General features: G+C 49.1%; 1 long non-coding RNA gene across 1 annotated transcript; it reads right to left on the bottom strand.

Moving 5' to 3' along the window:
* Positions 1 to 1,044: 1,044 nt before the first annotated feature.
* On the bottom strand, positions 1,045 to 6,457 carry LOC114675716 (uncharacterized). Its single transcript, XR_013405081.1, has 2 exons — positions 6,308 to 6,457; positions 1,045 to 4,277 (listed from the first exon to the last, which is right to left on the bottom strand). It is a non-coding gene; the product is annotated as an uncharacterized LOC114675716 (long non-coding RNA).
* Between the last annotated feature and the right edge of the window lie 2,040 nt (positions 6,458 to 8,497).

The raw sequence follows: 8,497 nt of genomic DNA, 5'->3' as shown, positions 1-8,497 counted from the left end.
GTATGCATATGGCATTAAATACATGCATGTATTTACACATGCAGAACAGATAGGTGTCCAAGTAGTGTGCATATAACCATAGTGCCCAGAGATACACACATATACACATGTACACGCATGCCTACAGCATGCACGTCTGTAGGACACATATGTAGTGTACATACTTATACACTGTAAATACATGCACAGTGGAAATACACGTAGTATGGGTACACCACATACAAACATGCACATTTATACAGTACACATATACCGAGACCCAGAACGGGTCATGAGTATTAACACTGTGGAAACGCTTCTAGTTCTACCTAAGTGAATTTTTTTTTCAAACTGTAATACAACTCATACAAAAAAGGGTTTTAAGGAAATGAATAAAGCTAGTGACAAAAACAGTGGGAAGGTCACAACCACTTTCCCTCAGAGCTCTGCGACTGAACGTGGAAGTTCAGAGGTTTCCTAATGCAGTACACATCAGAACTGACGATGAAGTGCTCCTTAAAAATTAAAAATGTGTCCTCATGTTTTGGCCTTTGAGACAAAGCCTTTTAGTTAATCGAGTTCTGACTGAATTTGACTCACAGTACTCTGGCAGATTCTTCATTTTCTGGTGAGACAGACAAATGTCCCAGGGTGAGGGCAATGCCAGCCCTTTCAGGGTCAGCTTTTCGAGGAGCGATGTCTGGCAGAACACAATCCAACACCATAGTAGGATCCCCCACCCAGCCACTTAGACGCTTTCAGTCTGCTTGTTTCCCTTTCTTGAATTCAGCTGGGGGGAAAAAAACCCAAAAAAAATCAAAACCAAAAACAGAAAGCCCATGTGTTTTTGTGTCTGAAAAATTAATACATCCACATCCCACTTTCTAAATGAGACACGGCAGGTATGATGGTCACCGAACAGTGGCCACTGTTGACAAAATGCAAAGTCTTCTGCAAACATGAACGAGTTTCTAGGAATACAAAAGTCAAGGGAATTTACTTCACATATTAAAGCTGTCAAGGGTGCTCATCAAAAATGTACTTAGAGCTTTTCCTTTAAAGTTATTTTTGAAGATTTTTAAGTTGCAATACTTAAAAGCCTCTGGGAAAAGAAAGGATACAGGTATCTGGAAGATTTATACTAAATGATTTTCATGTCTTTTTCATAAAGTTAAATAAGGTCAGCCTTGAAGTAATGGGTTCCACTACTCTAAGGCTGTGGATGGAATCCACACCACCACCAGACAATTGAATAAACAGCAAGGCTGCACACACAGGACGCAGGCAGTGAGCCAGCCTGACTAGTTGTCAGCTTCTGGGTCAGTTCTACCCAGTTGTGCCCAGGCCCCACTGGAGATGAAAACCTGCCCTTTAGAAGCCTTCAATCCCCACCTTTCAAAATCTAATCCTCTTCAACTGAGGCCCGAGTCCAAAAATCTACTGACATCTTAGCCCGCGTTAGGCCAGCTGTCCCCCAGCCTTTCTGGCACCAGGGATGGGTTTCATGGAAGACAATTTTTCAGGGGGCTGGTTTTGAATTGCAACTGTTCCACCTCAGGTCAGGCATCGGATCCTCATAAGGAGCACCTCCGAGATCACTCACATACAGTTTATGATAGGGTACCAGCGCCTAGGAGAACACACAGCTTATGATAGAGTCCCAGCGCCTAGGAGAACACGCGGCTTATGATAGGGCCCCAGCACCTAGGAAAACATGCGGCTTACGAACAGGTATTATACCTAGGAGAACAGGTATTAAATGAGTTGGTAAAGCCAAAATCCACCCGATCTACCACTCCAAAACAAACATACACCACTGCCCAATATTAATCTGAGCCAAAAACATGGAAGTCCTGAGCGCCCACACTGACCACAGCCAGACACCACTTCTGCAAGAAGCAAGCACACGCCTAGAGATCACCCATGATGACCCAGGAGAGCAGTTTCAGCAGAGACAAACGTGAAGGAGAGGCACATGAGCCAGGGTGCTGGGTGTGCCCGTCTTTGTGACCTCACTGAGATTGCTGACCTCTGGCCCTTGGTGTACGTCCTATGGAGGAGGTAGCCCCCAAATCCCTGCCTCCCTTCAGCACTGACTGAGGTGGCCCTGAAGTCTCCCCAGGGCTGAGACTGCTTCTAAATCCTGTTAACTGCACACCCATATAAAAAACAAAAAACAAAATATCAAGTATGCAGACAGGAAAAGAAAAGTATGTGAATCCCCCGATTCAACAGGCATTTAAAAAGTAACAGGAAAATTGTGATAGTCTTTAAACCACCAGCTATCACGTCCTGTTGAAATGTTTTACCTAATCAGGAATATCTTTACCAAGCACCTGTGTGTTCAGGAAATCAGTTGACAGATTCCAAATAACCTCGGAGCCTGCGACTTGACCCCCACTCACGCACATCACCTCTCCAGAGGAACGAGCCCTGGACACCTTTCAAATGGTGAGGAACAGGAACAAGGGTAGCTTTCCCTGAACACCACAAAACAAGCTCGACCCCGAGAAGCCTGGAGAAGCCTGGAGAACAGCGACGTTTGTTTAGATGCTTTCCCACTGACCTTGTCAGAGGGAACGTTCCCATCCCACACCGCCCAGTGCTTTACTCTCCCTGGGATACCAGCAGCTGTCAACTCTCAACAAGCAGAAAACAGAGGCCAAGCTGACAGGAGGCCTCTCTCCATTCCCTACTGAATTCGCTCAGGACACGGATGTTCCCAAACACATACGACCCCGAGTATTCCACACCTGGAGAACATTCAAACAACAGACGCTGCGAAGACGTTCCCCTAAAGACAAACTCAGTTTCTAACTTCCCTTAGGGAAAAATAGGAGACCCAGAACTTTCCAGAAAATCAAGTGTGGGAGGAAGCCACTCACCTCTGGCACTCCTAACCCTGCCTTCCCGCAGGTGCTCAGGAATGCCCCCGCGACAGCCCCGTCCACCCAGGATGGCAGCAGGCCTCAGACAGCCAGCACCTGGGCAGCTGGTGAAGCAACCCCAGGGTGAAAACGCCATCCCAGGCACCACTTCCCGGAGCCCCTCAGCAAGAAAAACAGAGGCGGGGCAGAACCGAGGGCTGACTGGAGGCTGGGGAGCCACAGACCCGCACAGCTCAATCATCGGACATGCTCTTCTGTGGACAGAGCCCAGGGAGAGGCCAGCACAGAGACCCTCGTGCCAGCTCCATGGGCCAGCATCCTCCAGGGCTGCAAGTTTGTGATCACAGCTTCAGAATTTGGTTCCAGAATCTTCCGGAATCAAAGACGCACCAAACTGTAAAGCTGCCAGGACAGCAGGGCCCAGGAGCAGGCTCAGGGGAGGACCACTTAGAAACCCCACACACAGCATACACGTGTGCATGCTTACTCCACACACGCCACCCCTTCACCCAATACTATACACGCAAACGCATATATGCACTCCATACACACCCTCAAATACACTCACCAAATATGATGCGTGTACACACTCCACACACACCCTCAAATACATACGACACACATGAACATGCTCACTCCACCCACACCTGCTAAATACACTCACCACACACGCACAAACGTGACACACGTGCACACTCATTCCAGACATCACACCACTCACCAAGTACACAGGTGCACACACCCCCAAGTCCAGAACCTGCAGACTCCACAAGCTTTGATTTCCCCCACTGTTTCTCTCAGCACATGAGATCCACACATAGGTGTCATTTACTGACATCTAACACCCAGGGAGGCCCTCAGACAGAACTGCAGTCACAAGTCGGCTTCATTCAGGCATTCATCACCAGCCTCCTGAAGCCACCTCCTGTCCCCACGGGGAGCGGGGGCCAAGACCGGAGACGTCACTGCAGGCTGCCAGTGTCGGGGTAATCCAGTTTAGTCATAAAGGTGGGATTTGCTTTGCTCCCCTGCTGACCAGGTGCGGAGCCACTGTTGTAGCAGGTGTGTGGATCCTCTTGGGTGGTCCTCAGGTGGACAAGGAGTCACTGATTCGGATTCCCAGTGTTAAATGTGAGGGGACCATGGACCTCATGTGTTCAGAGGGGAGGAGTAAAAAGCTTCCCTTGTAATTCCAGGACTGTCTATCCCAGGAATGCCAAACCACTGGCTTTCACCTGACGCTGTCGTAGGTGACACTGTATGGAAATGAGAACTCATATTTCGCATACCTGAGCCAGTACCCGTTCTCCCTCCAGGGTCGTGGCCGAGCCCTCGTGATTTCTCTGGGTTGCCAGCCTGGGGATCTGTAAGCCCAGTGTGTATATCGTCAAGCCCCCACATCTGCGCCACCTGCAAGAGGAACACAAGTCCTTAGTCCCAGGTTCTCAGGACGGCCTATGAGGTGGACGCTGGCACCTTCTCATCTCCCAGTGGAGAGGAGAGAAGGCCAGGGTCAGGACTGGTGTATCAGGAGGGTCGGGGTTCAAACCCCATCCGCCTCACAAAGCACCCCTTCCCGTTCAAGTGACTTCTATCATCAGCCTTAAAATGTACCACAGTTATCAGCAATTCTGAGTGCTGTTCCTTAGGACGCCATAAGCAAACATTTTGTTAGAAATATTTTGCCCAATCTGCTTTCAAAATCCTATGTTATGAAATGACTAATGAAAATTTGAGCTATGAAATAAAGCACATAGTTAAATGAATCCCAAAATGACTATCGCGAAGGAAGCTTTAACTTGAAGTGAAAAATATCCTCTAAATGACATCAGCCAGAATTATCTTCAATCATTACTGATCCCATATGCTTCATGAATTATACAACATCATCTCAGATATGAACTTAAAACCATTAGCTGAATGCACATTTCAGGACAACCAAAGTTCTGCTATAAAAAGCAGCACAGGCATCTCTGGAGAAGATTTTAATTGGGACTACAAACGATGCGCACGATTGTGGTAAGAGGTTTCATGCTGGCTGTTCTCCAAGGTGCGACGCAGAGAAACACCCCTAACCTCAAAGACACCTGCTGCTTTGTAATGAGATGAGAGACGATGTGGACGGACTACTGTAAATATTTGAAAAGGAGAAACAATGCGAGGAAAGAATCGTATCAATTTCCCTTTACATTCTTAGAAAAAAACGATTTTTCTTTTTGGATGATTTAAAAAGAAAATGACATTTCTGGATTTTTTTTTTAACTTTTCTTTCTGAGACAGGGTCTTGGCTCTGTCACCAAGATTGGAGTATGGTGGAGCAATCGCAGCTCACTGTAACCTTAAGTTACACCTCAGCCTCCAGAGTAGCAGGGACCACAGGCACGCACCACCACACTCAATTTTTCTGTTATACAGATGGGGTCTTGCTATGTTGTCCAGGCTGGTCTTCAACCCCTTGGCCTCAAGTGATCCTCCTGCCTTGACCTCCCAAAGATTTAGCCTAAGCGACCATGTCTTATCAGAAAATAGACATTAGAGCAAATGCATTTCTATAAGATTTTCTACCTCTTTTCACTGGGGAAAAAGGTAACTTGCCTCCAAGGGTCGGAGACAAAGCTGTTACTGCAGACAAGAGCGCTGCACATTCCGGGAACCGCTACACCATGAAGCACGGCCGTGCACCGTGGACGCGGGAGTAACAAACGAGGCTAGCACAGGCCGATGTTGGCCCTCTCCAGAAGCAGGCCTAACCTTCCTCCTCTCCTCAGCCCCCTCCTCTCCCTTCAGGCCTCAGTGGCTGCTGACAGGGGAGAGGCCAAAACTAGAGGAGGCTCTCAACTCCACCAGAGACAGGAGACCCGGACGCTGAGGACTCAACTGCTGCCCTCTGTGCCCACCTCCTTCTGGTCCAGACTTCTCAGGAGCCAGACGTGGCCACTTTGACCCTCTTTCCTTTCTGTGGCTCCTACAAAAACCAGTCCAGCGAGCCCAGGCTGCCTCACACTCCAGGGACACCCGGCACAGGCCCCCTCCATGTCCTTATCCAAGCCTCCTGGGGCCAGAAGGGTCTTGCAGCAATGTTTCATTTTCCAGTTGAGCATCCCCAGAGTGAAATTCAAAGTGCTCCGAAGAGCATTTCCTTCGAGTGTCATGGGGAAGCTCGGAATGTTTCATGTTTCGGAGCATTTTGGAGTAGGGACTCTCAGCCTTAATTTGAACCTCTTCAAGGAAGCCACACACTGAAGCCCCCGATGTCCACCCTACACAATCCCAGCACACCCTCTGAAGTCCTCAGCAACAGATTTTCTTTCTTCAAAAATAACCACAAGTCACAAACTCACACGCAATCACAGAAGGGGACTGTGGACACCCACACAGACGATGACATTTAACGGTCACATTTTTACCTGGGTAATTTAAAGTTATTCCTCAAAACACACCTGTTTTACTGAGTTGCATTTTAAGGTGAACACACACAAATCATTCCAGGGAAACAAACGTCACTTTGGGCTGCGTGTGGTTTCTTGACTCCCGTGAATAACTCAGCGATCACCCTCACTTCTGGATAAGGGAGAAGATGCAAAGAAATCTGTTAAAACAAAGACATGAAAACAAGTTTAAGAAGGGTTTGAAAAGTTCCTCCCATCCCCCTGGAGGGGAGACGAGGACTCCTGGAAAGCTCACGGGGGACAGGAGCACAGCCTCCTCGGTGTGCCATGGACGCCGCCTCGCCAAGGGGAGAGGATGATGCCTGGAAGGCTCACAGGGGTGGGAGCACAGCCTCCTCAGTGCTTTCTACACTCAGCAGCTTCAGAAATTCCCGTAGAAGCAGAACACATGAGAACTGAGACTGGAACACCCCAAAGAAAGGGGAAGAGGGGTCAAAAAAAAAGCATTCGATCATTACCAAGGAGGGCGGGAATGAAGCCGCTTCAAAGACCATGTGAGAAGTCACTCATAGGCGTTTCAGAAAATAAGGGTAGCGCGAGATTGCTCGATCAGCTCAAACAGGCTGCCGTCCCTCAGGCCATGAAGTCCCTGACATGAGCCTCTCAGTGAGCAGAAGTCACTCGCATCTCTGCCAGAGAAAGGACTACAAGCCGACACATAACCTCATGAAACCTGGGCTTCAGCCCGTCGACAACAGTGAGTCTGACATGGTACATCCCTCCAGATGGTTAAAGACCCCAGGGGTTCATCAGACAACCTCGAAGGCTGTGTCTGTCCAGCCCCTTTTCCAAGTTCTGGATGATTTTTCCTAATGTACTATAAGGAGCATGTTCCAATAGACACGTAATTAACTGGCTCTGGGTCCTCTTAATTTTGAAATTAGAAACACACTTGGCCAGGCACGGTGGCTCATGCCTGTGATCTCAGTACTTTGGGAGTCTGAGGCAGCTGGAGTGCTTAAGTCCAGGAGTTCGAGTCCAGCCTGGACAACATTGCAAAAATCCATCTCTAAAAAAAATACATAAATAAGTCAGGCATGGGGACATGGGGGACATGTGCCTGTGGGTCCTGGCTACTCAGGAGACTGAGGCAGGAGGACCGCTTGAGCCTGGGAGGTTGAGGCTGTAATAAGCTGTGCTCACACCACTGCCTGGGCAACAAAAAGGTTTTTTTTTTTTTGCCTGTCTCAAAAAAACCAAAGAGAAAAAGAATTATATACCTGACTAACCCAAAATAAAAGAGGTCTTGTGGAACGACCTGAAACGCAGCTGCAAATTCTGGCAGGACCTCCTGGCTTGATTTCTGGTGAGTGTAGGACCACTCTGAAGGATAGGACCCGAGGCACCTTCCGAGACTAGACCTTACAGTACAACTTCCCTTCGCTGGACGGAACACTGGTCTTGGAGCCTGGGAAACCCTGGGGCAGTGCCACCATCATGAGGCCTCCATGGCACAAGGAGGCCCTACCATCAGGAAGCCTGGGACGTCCGTCAGAGCAGTGCCACCCGCCTGAGGCCGCCATGCCATGGGAGCCTGGACATCATGAAGCCTGGGACATCCTGGGGCAGTGCAACCACCCAAGACTGCTGTGACACAAGGGGGCCCTGGTGCCACTGAGAGGCTCCACAGCAGGTCCAAGCCCAGGCCAGGAGTGAAGAGGCTCCACATCCTTTCCATCCCTCCAGCTGAGTCCACACACGTCTTGGAGCAGAAATGCATCACCCTCAATGTCCACGGGTAAGTTTTTGGCCACAGAATCTGGAAGCATAAAAGATGATTCTGGGCTGGTTGGTTGCCAGCTCAGACCTCTCCTCTTTCCACACAGAACCTGGCTCACACCAAGCAGTGTCTAAGTCCTGGAAGACCTGCTAAACACAAGTGCAGTTACAAAGCGGAGAAACTGGAGGGGGCTGGGCTGTGCTCCAGTGGCACCAGCGTTTCTCACGAAGACCCTGGGCATTACAGGGTCCAGGACCATGGCTTCCTGGGATCCAGGACATGGAACAAGAACCCATTTCCCGGTCCTGTTGAATATGAAGCGGCTAAGGGCCGATTCCCTCGGAGGACTGAGCACCGCCCCACAACACCTTGGTATGGGTATGTTATTACATATGTTGGTATGGGTATGTTATTACCCTTACCAAGGTAATAACAAGCCCGTTACCAGCAGGAGGCTGGTG

The sequence above is a fragment of the Macaca mulatta genome, chromosome 15, assembly GCF_049350105.2.
Source record: "Macaca mulatta isolate MMU2019108-1 chromosome 15, T2T-MMU8v2.0, whole genome shotgun sequence".
In the NCBI taxonomy this organism is placed as follows: Eukaryota; Metazoa; Chordata; class Mammalia; order Primates; family Cercopithecidae; genus Macaca; species Macaca mulatta.
Note: the sequence above shows the minus strand (reverse complement) of the source record. Positions and strands in the feature narration are given on the sequence as shown.